Here is a 7,500-nt window from a genome sequence, read left to right on the forward strand (position 1 = left end):
TATTTTGTTTAAAGCACTATATAAATAAAGGTGATTGATTGATTGATTGAATACCAGGTGCTGTAAGCTTTTTGGACATTTTTCACTTAGTATATAATAATTTTGCCAAAAAAAAGTCAATGCCCGATCTCTGAATATTTGCAGGTTTGGGCCTGGTTAGTACATGGATGGGAGACAGCCTGGGAATACCAGGTGCTTTAATCTTTTTGGAAAATTTCACGAATTATATAATAATCTTTCATTAAAAAAAAAAAAAAGAGTCAATGCCCGATCTCTGAATCTTAGCAGGTTTAGGTCTGGTTAGTACTTTGATGAGAGACTGCCTAGGAATACCAGGTGCTTTAAGCTTTTGGGCTTTCTTTCCTACTTATATAATGTACTGGCGATAAGATTGGCTGGTCTTTAAATAGCCCTCTCTTTGCAACAGACTTCGCTTACGGCCATACCAACCTGGCTATGCCCGATCTCGTCCGATCTCGGAAGCTAAGCAGGTTTGGGCCTGGTTAGTACTTTGATGGGAGACCGCCTGGGAATACCAGGTGCTGTAAACTTTTTGGACATTTTTCACTTAGTTTATAATAATTTTGCCAAAAAATAGAGTCAATGCCCGATCTCTGAATCTTAGCAGGTTTAGGTCTGGTTAGTACTTTGATGAGAGACTGCCTAGGAATACCAGGTGCTTTAAGCTTTTGGGTTTTCTTTACTACTTATATAATGTACTGGCGATAAGATTGGCTGTTCTTTAAATAGCCCTCTCTTTGCAGTAGACTTCGCTTACGGCCATACCAACCTGGCTATGCCCGATCTCGTCTGATCTCGGAAGCTAAGCAGGTTTGGGCCTGGTTAGTACTTGGATGGGAGATCGCCTGGGAATACCAGGTGCTGTAAGCTTTTTGGACATTTTTCACTTAGTATATAATAATTTTGCCAAAAAATAGAGTCAATGCCCGATCTCTGAATCTTAGCAGGTTTAGGTCTGGTTAGTACTTTGATGAGAGACTGCCTGGGAATACCAGGTGCTTTAAGCTTTTGGGTTTTCTTTCCTACTTATATAATGTACTGGCGATAAGATCGGCTGGTCTTTAAATAGCCCTCTCTTTGCAGCAGACTTCGCTTACGGCCATACAAACCTGGTTATGCCCAATCTCGTCTGATCTCGGAAGCTAAGCAGGTTTTGTCCTGGTTAGTACTTGGATGGGAGACCGCCTGGGAATACCAGGTGCTGTAAGCTTTTTGGACATTTTTCACTTAGTATATAATAATTTTGCCAAAAAATAGAGTCAATGCCTGATCTCTGAATATTAGCAGGTTTGGGCCTGCTTAGTACATGGATGGGAGACTGCCTGGGAATACCAGGTGTTTTAATCTTTTTGGAAAATTTCACGAATTATATAATAATCTTTCATAAAAAAAAAAAAAAAAAAGAGTCAATGCCCGATCTCTGAATCTTAGCAGGTTTAGGTCTGATTAGTACTTTGATGAGAGACTGCCTAGGAATACCAGGTGCTTTAAGCTTTTGGGTTTTCATTCCTACTTATATAATGTACTGGCGATAAGATTGGCTGGTCTTTAAATAGCCCTCTCTTTGCAGCAGACTTCGCTTACGGCCATACCATCCTGGCTATGCCTGATCTCGTCTGATCTCGGAAGCTAAGCAGGTTTGGGCCTGGTTAGTACTTGGATGGGAGACCGCCTGGGAATACCAGGTGCTGTAAGCTTTTTGGAAATTTTTCACTTAGTATATAATAATTTTGCCAAAAAATAGAGTCAATGCCAATCTCTGAATATTAGCAGGTTTGGGCCTGGTTAGTACATGGATGGGAGACTGCCTGGGAATACCAGGTGCTGTAAGCTTTTTGGACATTTTTCACTTAGTATATAATAATTTTGCCAAAAAATAGAGTCAATGCCCGATCTCTGAATATTTGCAGGTTTGGGCCTGGTTAGTACATGGATGGGAGACTGCCTGGGAATACCAGGTGCTTTAATCTTTTTGGAAAATTTCACGAATTATATAATAATCTTTCATTTAAAAAAAAAAAAAAAAAAAAAAAAAGAGTCAATGCCCGATCTCTGAATCTTAGCAGGTTTAGGTCTGGTTAGTACTTTGATGAGAGACTGCCTAGGAATACCAGGTGCTTTAAGCTTTTGGGTTTTCTTTCCTACTTAAATAATGTACTGGCGATAAGATTGGCTGGTCTTTAAATAGCCCTCTCTTTGCAGCAGACTTCGCTTACGGCCATACCAACCTGGCTATGCCGGATCTCGTCTGATCTCGGAAGCTAAGCAGGTTTGGGCCTGGTTAGTACTTGGATGGGAGACCGCCTGGGAATACCAGGTGCTGTAAGCTTTTTGGACATTTTTCACTTAGTATATAATAATTTTGCCAAAAAATAGAGTCAATGCCTGATCTCTGAATATTAGCAGGTTTGGGCCTGCTTAGTACATGGATAGGAGACTGCCTGGGAATACCAGGTGTTTTAATCTTTTTGGAAAAGTTCACGAATTATATAATAATCTTTCATAAAAAAAAAAAAAAGAGTCAATGCCCGATCTCTGAATCTTAGCAGGTTTAGGTCTGATTAGTACTTTGATGAGAGACTGCCTAGGAATACCAGGTGCTTTAAGCTTTTGGGTTTTCATTCCTACTTATATAATGTACTGGCGATAAGATTGGCTGATCTTTAAATAGCCCTCTCTTTGCAGCAGACTTTGCTTACGGCCATACCATCCTGGCTATGCCCGATCTCGTCTGATCTCGGAAGCTAAGCAGGTTTGGGCCTGGTTAGTACTTGGATGGGAGACCGCCTGGGAATACCAGGTGCTGTAAGCTTTTTGGAAATTTTTCACTTAGTATATAATAATTTTGCCAAAAAATAGAGTCAATGCCAATCTCTGAATATTAGCAGGTTTGGGCCTGGTTAGTACATGGATGGGAGACTGCCTGGGAATACCAGGTGCTGTAAGCTTTTTGGACATTTTTCACTTAGTATATAATAATTTTGCCAAAAAATAGAGTCAATGCCCGATCTCTGAATATTTGCAGGTTTGGGCCTGGTTAGTACATGGATGGGAGACTGCCTGGGAATACCAGGTGCTTTAATCTTTTTGAAAAATTTCACGAATTATATAATAATCTTTCATTTAAAAAAAAAAAAAAAAAAAAAAAAAGAGTCAATGCACGATCTCTGAATCTTAGCAGGTTTAGGTCTGGTTAGTACTTTGATGAGAGACTGCCTAGGAATACCAGGTGCTTTAAGCTTTTGGGTTTTCTTTACTACTTATATAATGTACTGGCGATAAGATTGGCTGTTCTTTAAATAGCCCTCTCTTTGCAGCAGACTTCGCTTACGGCCATACCAACCTGGCTATGCCCGATCTCGTCTGATCTCGGAAGCTAAGCAGGTTTGGGCCTGGTTAGTACTTGGATGGGAGATCGCCTGGGAATACCAGGTCCTGTAAGCTTTTTGGACATTTTTCACTTAGTATATAATAATTTTGCCAAAAAATAGAGTCAATGCCCGATCTCTGAATCTTAGCAGGTTTAGGTCTGGTTAGTACTTTGATGAGAGACTGCCTGGGAATACCAGGTGCTTTAAGCTTTTGGGTTTTCTTTCCTACTTATATAATGTACTGGCGATAAGATCGGCTGGTCTTTAAATAGCCCTCTCTTTGCAGCAGACTTCGCTTACGGCCATACCAACATGGCTATGCCCAATCTCGTCTGATCTCGGAAGCTAAGCAGGTTTGGTCCTGGTTAGTACTTGGATGGGAGACCGCCTGGGAATACCAGGTGCTGTAAGCTTTTTGGACATTTTTCACTTAGTATATAATAATTTTGCCAAAAAATAGAGTCAATGCCTGATCTCTGAATATTAGCAGGTTTGGGCCTGCTTAGTACATGGATGGGAGACTGCCTGGGAATACCAGGTGTTTTAATCTTTTTGGAAAATTTCACGAATTATATAATAATCTTTCATAAAAAAAAAAAAAAAAAGAGTCAATGCCCGATCTCTGAATCTTAGCAGGTTTAGGTCTGATTAGTACTTTGATGAGAGACTGCCTAGGAATACCAGGTGCTTTAAGCTTTTGGGTTTTCATTCCTACTTATATAATGTACTGGCGATAAGATTGGCTGGTCTTTAAATAGCCCTCTCTTTGCAGCAGACTTCGCTTACGGCCATACCATCCTGGCTATGCCTGATCTCGTCTGATCTCGGAAGCTAAGCAGGTTTGGGCCTGGTTAGTACTTGGATGGGAGACCGCCTGGGAATACCAGGTGCTGTAAGCTTTTTGGAAATTTTTCACTTAGTATATAATAATTTTGCCAAAAAATAGAGTCAATGCCAATCTCTGAATATTAGCAGGTTTGGGCCTGGTTAGTACATGGATGGGAGACTGCCTGGGAATACCAGGTGCTGTAAGCTTTTTGGACATTTTTCACTTAGTATATAATAATTTTGCCAAAAAATAGAGTCAATGCCCGATCTCTGAATATTTGCAGGTTTGGGCCTGGTTAGTACATGGATGGGAGACTGCCTGGGAATACCAGGTGCTTTAATCTTTTTGGAAAATTTCACGAATTATATAATAATCTTTCATTTAAAAAAAAAAAAAAAAAAAAAAAAAAAGAGTCAATGCCCGATCTCTGAATCTTAGCAGGTTTAGGTCTGGTTAGTACTTTGATGAGAGACTGCCTGGGAATACCAGGTGCTTTAAGCTTTTGGGTTTTCTTTCCTACTTATATAATGTACTGGCGATAAGATTGGCTGGTCTTTAAATAGCCCTCTCTTTGCAGCAGACTTTGCTTACGGCCATACCATCCTGGCTATGCCTGATCTCGTCTGATCTCGGAAGCTAAGCAGGTTTGGGCCTGGTTAGTACTTGGATGGGAGACCGCCTGGGAATACCAGGTGCTGTAAGCTTTTTGGACATTTTTCACTTAGTATATAATAATTTTGCCAAAAAATAGAGTCAATGCCTGATCTCTGAATATTAGCAGGTTTGGGCCTGCTTAGTACATGGATAGGAGACTGCCTGGGAATACCAGGTGTTTTAATCTTTTTGGAAAAGTTCACGAATTATATAATAATCTTTCATAAAAAAAAAAAAAATAGAGTCAATGCCCGATCTCTGAATATTTGCAGGTTTGGGCCTGGTTAGTACATGGATGGGAGACTGCCTGGGAATACCAGGTGCTTTAATCTTTTTGGAAAATTTCACGAATTATATAATAATCTTTCATTAAAAAAAAAAAAAAAAAAAAAAAAGAGTCAATGCCCGATCTCTGAATCTTAGCAGGTTTAGGTCTGGTTAGTACTTGTATGAGAGACTGCCTAGGAATACCAGGTGCTTTAAGCTTTTGGGTTTTCTTTCCTACTTATATAATGTACTGGCGATAAGATTGGCTGTTCTTTAAATAGCCCTCTCTTCAATCAATCAATCAATCACCTTTATTTATATAGTGCTTTAAACAAAATACATTGCGTCAAAGCACTGAACAACATTCATTTGGAAAACAGTGTCTCAATAATGCAAAATGATAGTTAAAGGCAGTTCATCATTGAATTCAGCTATGTCATCTCTGTTCAGTTGAAATAGTGTCTGTTTTTATTTGCAATCAAGTCAATGATATCGCTGTAGATGAAGTGACCCCAACTAAGCAAGCCAGAGGCGACAGCGGCAAGGAACCGAAACTCCATCGGTGACAGAATGGAGAAAAAAACCTTGGGAGAAACCAGGCTCAGTTGGGGGGTCAGTTCTCCTCTGACCAGACGAAAACCATTAGTTCAATTCCAGGCTGCAGCAAAGTCAGATTGTGCAGAAGAATCATCTGTTTCCTGTGGTCTTGTCCTGGTGCTCCTCTGAGACAAGGTCTTTACAGGGGATCTGTATCTGGGGCTCTAGTTGTCCTGGTCTCCGCTGTCTTTCAGGGCAGTAGAGGTCCTTTCTAGGTGCTTTTTGGACATTTTTCACTTAGTATATAATAATTTTGCCAAAAAATAGAGTCAGTGCCTGATCTCTGAATATTAGCAGGTTTGGGCCTGTTTAGTACATGGATGGGAGACTGCCTGGGAATATACTGCCTTTAATTATAATTTTGCATTATTGAGACACTGTTTTCCTAATGAATGTTGTTCAGTGCTTTGACGCAATGTATTTTGTTTAAAGCACTATATAAATAAAGGTGATTGATTGATTGATTGAATACCAGGTGCTGTAAGCTTTTTGGACATTTTTCACTTAGTATATAATAATTTTGCCAAAAAAAAGTCAATGCCCGATCTCTGAATATTTGCAGGTTTGGGCCTGGTTAGTACATGGATGGGAGACAGCCTGGGAATACCAGGTGCTTTAATCTTTTTGGAAAATTTCACGAATTATATAATAATCTTTCATTAAAAAAAAAAAGAGTCAATGCCCGATCTCTGAATCTTAGCAGGTTTAGGTCTGGTTAGTACTTTGATGAGAGACTGCCTAGGAATACCAGGTGCTTTAAGCTTTTGGGCTTTCTTTCCTACTTATATAATGTACTGGCGATAAGATTGGCTGGTCTTTAAATAGCCCTCTCTTTGCAACAGACTTCGCTTACGGCCATACCAACCTGGCTATGCCCGATCTCGTCCGATCTGGGAAGCTAAGCAGGTTTGGGCCTGGTTAGTACTTTGATGGGAGACCGCCTGGGAATACCAGGTGCTGTAAACTTTTTGGACATTTTTCACTTAGTTTATAATAATTTTGCCAAAAAATAGAGTCAATGCCCGATCTCTGAATCTTAGCAGGTTTAGGTCTGGTTAGTACTTTGATGAGAGACTGCCTAGGAATACCAGGTGCTTTAAGCTTTTGGGTTTTCTTTACTACTTATATAATGTACTGGCGATAAGATTGGCTGTTCTTTAAATAGCCCTCTCTTTGCAGCAGACTTCGCTTACGGCCATACCAACCTGGCTATGCCCGATCTCGTCTGATCTCGGAAGCTAAGCAGGTTTGGGCCTGGTTAGTACTTGGATGGGAGATCGCCTGGGAATACCAGGTGCTGTAAGCTTTTTGGACATTTTTCACTTAGTATATAATAATTTTGCCAAAAAATAGAGTCAATGCCCGATCTCTGAATCTTAGCAGGTTTAGGTCTGGTTAGTACTTTGATGAGAGACTGCCTGGGAATACCAGGTGCTTTAAGCTTTTGGGTTTTCTTTCCTACTTATATAATGTACTGGCGATAAGATCGGCTGGTCTTTAAATAGCCCTCTCTTTGCAGCAGACTTCGCTTACGGCCATACCAACCTGGCTATGCCCAATCTCGTCTGATCTCGAAAGCTAAGCAGGTTTGGTCCTGGTTAGTACTTGGATGGGAGACCGCCTGGGAATACCAGGTGCTGTAAGCTTTTTGGACATTTTTCACTTAGTATATAATAATTTTGCCAAAAAATAGAGTCAATGCCTGATCTCTGAATATTAGCAGGTTTGGGCCTGCTTAGTACATGGATGGGAGACTGCCTG

At 40.3% G+C, this 7,500-nt stretch overlaps 13 non-coding genes across 13 annotated transcripts; all 13 read left to right on the forward strand.

Moving 5' to 3' along the window:
* The first annotated feature begins 432 nt into the window (after positions 1–432).
* LOC127996573 (5S ribosomal RNA) lies at positions 433–551 on the forward strand. The gene has a single exon (XR_008169474.1). It is a non-coding gene; the product is annotated as a 5S ribosomal RNA (ribosomal RNA).
* Positions 552–772: 221 nt separating this feature from the next.
* On the forward strand, positions 773–891 carry LOC127995863 (5S ribosomal RNA). The gene has a single exon (XR_008168792.1). It is a non-coding gene; the product is annotated as a 5S ribosomal RNA (ribosomal RNA).
* Positions 892–1,112: 221 nt separating this feature from the next.
* On the forward strand, positions 1,113–1,231 carry LOC128004750 (5S ribosomal RNA). Its single transcript, XR_008177428.1, has one exon. It is a non-coding gene; the product is annotated as a 5S ribosomal RNA (ribosomal RNA).
* A 368-nt stretch (positions 1,232–1,599) lies between these two features.
* LOC128000788 (5S ribosomal RNA) lies at positions 1,600–1,718 on the forward strand. The gene has a single exon (XR_008173564.1). It is a non-coding gene; the product is annotated as a 5S ribosomal RNA (ribosomal RNA).
* Positions 1,719–2,231: 513 nt separating this feature from the next.
* On the forward strand, positions 2,232–2,350 carry LOC127999757 (5S ribosomal RNA). The gene has a single exon (XR_008172568.1). It is a non-coding gene; the product is annotated as a 5S ribosomal RNA (ribosomal RNA).
* Positions 2,351–2,714: 364 nt separating this feature from the next.
* On the forward strand, positions 2,715–2,833 carry LOC127996302 (5S ribosomal RNA). The gene has a single exon (XR_008169212.1). It is a non-coding gene; the product is annotated as a 5S ribosomal RNA (ribosomal RNA).
* A 513-nt stretch (positions 2,834–3,346) lies between these two features.
* On the forward strand, positions 3,347–3,465 carry LOC128003410 (5S ribosomal RNA). The gene has a single exon (XR_008176134.1). It is a non-coding gene; the product is annotated as a 5S ribosomal RNA (ribosomal RNA).
* A 221-nt stretch (positions 3,466–3,686) lies between these two features.
* LOC128005375 (5S ribosomal RNA) lies at positions 3,687–3,805 on the forward strand. The gene has a single exon (XR_008178029.1). It is a non-coding gene; the product is annotated as a 5S ribosomal RNA (ribosomal RNA).
* Positions 3,806–4,172: 367 nt separating this feature from the next.
* On the forward strand, positions 4,173–4,291 carry LOC128000789 (5S ribosomal RNA). The gene has a single exon (XR_008173565.1). It is a non-coding gene; the product is annotated as a 5S ribosomal RNA (ribosomal RNA).
* Positions 4,292–4,806: 515 nt separating this feature from the next.
* LOC128000790 (5S ribosomal RNA) lies at positions 4,807–4,925 on the forward strand. Its single transcript, XR_008173566.1, has one exon. It is a non-coding gene; the product is annotated as a 5S ribosomal RNA (ribosomal RNA).
* A 1,661-nt stretch (positions 4,926–6,586) lies between these two features.
* LOC128004664 (5S ribosomal RNA) lies at positions 6,587–6,705 on the forward strand. Its single transcript, XR_008177348.1, has one exon. It is a non-coding gene; the product is annotated as a 5S ribosomal RNA (ribosomal RNA).
* Positions 6,706–6,926: 221 nt separating this feature from the next.
* LOC127995864 (5S ribosomal RNA) lies at positions 6,927–7,045 on the forward strand. Its single transcript, XR_008168793.1, has one exon. It is a non-coding gene; the product is annotated as a 5S ribosomal RNA (ribosomal RNA).
* Positions 7,046–7,266: 221 nt separating this feature from the next.
* On the forward strand, positions 7,267–7,385 carry LOC128005267 (5S ribosomal RNA). The gene has a single exon (XR_008177924.1). It is a non-coding gene; the product is annotated as a 5S ribosomal RNA (ribosomal RNA).
* The last annotated feature ends 115 nt before the right edge of the window (positions 7,386–7,500 follow it).

Source organism: Carassius gibelio, chromosome B22 (assembly GCF_023724105.1).
Source record: "Carassius gibelio isolate Cgi1373 ecotype wild population from Czech Republic chromosome B22, carGib1.2-hapl.c, whole genome shotgun sequence".
NCBI lineage: Eukaryota > Metazoa > Chordata > Actinopteri > Cypriniformes > Cyprinidae > Carassius > Carassius gibelio.